Source organism: Chanos chanos, chromosome 5 (genome assembly GCF_902362185.1).
Source record: "Chanos chanos chromosome 5, fChaCha1.1, whole genome shotgun sequence".
Classification (NCBI taxonomy): Eukaryota; Metazoa; Chordata; class Actinopteri; order Gonorynchiformes; family Chanidae; genus Chanos; species Chanos chanos.
This window is the reverse complement of record NC_044499.1, coordinates 50,360,815-50,363,314: the sequence shown is the minus strand read 5'-3', so window position 1 is coordinate 50,363,314 and position 2,500 is coordinate 50,360,815. Positions and strand designations below refer to the sequence as shown.

The 2,500-nt window shown below is 46.1% G+C and overlaps 1 protein-coding gene across 1 annotated transcript in view; it reads right to left on the bottom strand.

Annotated features, from left to right (window-relative positions):
• rbfox3a (RNA binding fox-1 homolog 3a) overlaps positions 1 to 2,500 on the bottom strand; it is a 130,647-nt gene that overhangs the window by 51,342 nt on the left and 76,805 nt on the right. The gene's annotated exons all lie outside the window — the stretch shown is intronic.

The following is a 2,500-nucleotide window of genomic DNA, read 5'->3' as shown; positions in this document are numbered from 1 at the left end:
GAAGCCCCAGTGATTATTTGGACCATTCTGAGAGAGGGATTTTTGGTGCTGCTTGTACCCGGGCCCTGTGGGTCCACCTAGTCCAGCCCACTGTTCCCTTAATGCCCATTCATTCTCCTGGTCACAGAACCAGCCCAGCCCAGTCCAACCCCAATAACCCCACCCCCCCATAACCCCACCCCCCACACTGACGGCTCTGCTCCGGTCTCACACTCACACACACTGACAGACTCCCTCAAACACTCCCACATAACCCCTCCCACAATCCCGCCCCCCATAACCCCACCCCCCACACTGACGGCAGTCGGCTTTACTGCCAGCTGGTCTAAACTGGCCAGGCTGTAGGCAACAGAACAGAGAGCTATCAGCACGCGAACAAGAGAGTGAGAGAGTGTCTTTAAGCGTCTCTAAGTGTCTATCTGTATCATCAGTATATACTCAGGAAAGACATCACAGCACGCACTGCTTCTTTTACAAAACTGTCTTCTCTTCTCCCAAATCAGACAAAAACATTTGAACCAAAAAACGCAACAGACAAGAGGACACAGACGTAGTCAATCAATCTCGAAAGGTCACAAAACACGAAGAAACATCAGGTAGATGAAAACGTCTGTACTGTGCATGAGCGAGAACAGAGTCTAAACTCATAAAACCATGATTAGCATTAAAATAGTTTCACCAGGGACGTCTCTGTTCTCGGATGTGTGTGTGTGTGTGTGTATGTGTGTGTGTGTGTGTGTGTGTGTGTGTGTGGGTGTGTGTTTGTGTGTATGTGTGTGTGTGATGAGTGTGTGTGAGTGTGTGTGTGTGTGAGTGTGTGTGTGTGTGTGTGTGTGTGTGTGTGCGTCTGTGTGTGTGTGATGAGTGTGTGTGAGTGTGTGTGTGTGTGTTTGTGTACGTGTGTAATGGGTGCAGTGTATTTCATGAAACTTCAACAGGACTTCTTCTTTTCCCTAGACCTTCGTGTACGCCACAGTCTCTTGCATAATTGAATGTGAATTATGCACACACGGCAGTGAAGCTTTCTCTCCTCTGAAAAAGGACATTCACAGGGTCACCAAGAGGGAGTTCATTAAGAATTCCTCCCTAAAGCAGGAGGCCTCGGTTCTTTAAGACGCCAGCACGCGCACACACACACACACACACACACACACACATGCATAGGTGTTTGGATGTATAAACATGGTTATGAATTAGTGTGGAGAGCACAAACATCCCTCCTCAAAGTGATGTCAGATCTCAGGTGGCATTACTCCACTGGTCATGAACAGAAGTGTGTTAGCCACAGGGGAGAGGGGAAGATGAGTCGCTGGACTTCACCTTCAGAGCCGGTCCATACAGTAAAATCAAAAAGTATTCAAATGACCACATCCAGTTCAATTTTGTAGCTGAATTTCTGGTGCTTTCTGTATTTTATTTCTTTTTAGCAACTGTCCACGTGCCCCCCCATGTTGCAAAAAAATCACCTGGACAGTGCCCTTACTGTCACATTCTTACTGTTACAGTCTGAACTGTAACGTTCCTACAGTAACACTGTACTGTTACAGTCTGAACTGTAATGTTCCTACAGTAACTACTGTTACAGTCTGAACTGTAATGTTCCTACAGTAACACTGTACTGTTACAGTCTGAACTGTAACATGCTCGTGCTGTAAGTGCTGTCCTTGCTTGGTTATTCAGACCAAAACACGTTTTCTGGAAGTCCGTGCACTGTTCTGGTAAAAGAGCAGCGTTGTTAGAAAGGGCTGATTATGAATGTCAAGTTACGGCACTGAACAAACGGCAGTAACAATAATGCTAATATCTGTCTCTGTTTCAGGGCTGTATGTTAGTGCTCCTGACCCCGCGCCAGCAGGTCATTCATTCTGAACAGTAAAAGAAAGTGACTAAGATAGATGAGTACAAAACCCATCGGTTCTCTGATACACAGGGGAAAAAGCGAGAAAAAAAGAAAAAATATTTATTCACAAGGGTCTTCCCAAAGCCTCAATAGCAAACAGATAAACAAACAAACAAACAAACAAACAAAAGAACTCCAGAAAAAAGCAAAAAGCAGAAAACCATTGTGGACCAAAAAAGGGTGAAGCCTTGCTGTGTTTGAGTGGCATTTCCTGTAGACCTGGTTTGTGAGTGGCGCCCAGGCTGAGGGAGTTGCTCTGTGTTTGGGGCTGGCTGAGACTCCCAGACTGGTCTTAACACTGAGGAGGAGTGAAGATCTTTGGGGAGGGGGTGAAGTCAGAGCAGGCATGGAGAGAAACGGGCACTTCCCATAGAGGAAAAAAAAAAGCTAAAAACATCTGAGCTCCCTGCACTTGTGGAGAACAGTAAACCTACAACTCTCTCTCTCTCTCTCTCTCTCTCTCTCTCTCTCTCTCTCACACACACACACACACACACACACACGCAGACACTCACACACACAGACACACACACAGACACACACACATCTTAACTCCCTCTCACTTCTGTCTTCTCATACTATTGTTTCTAAACTCTCTCT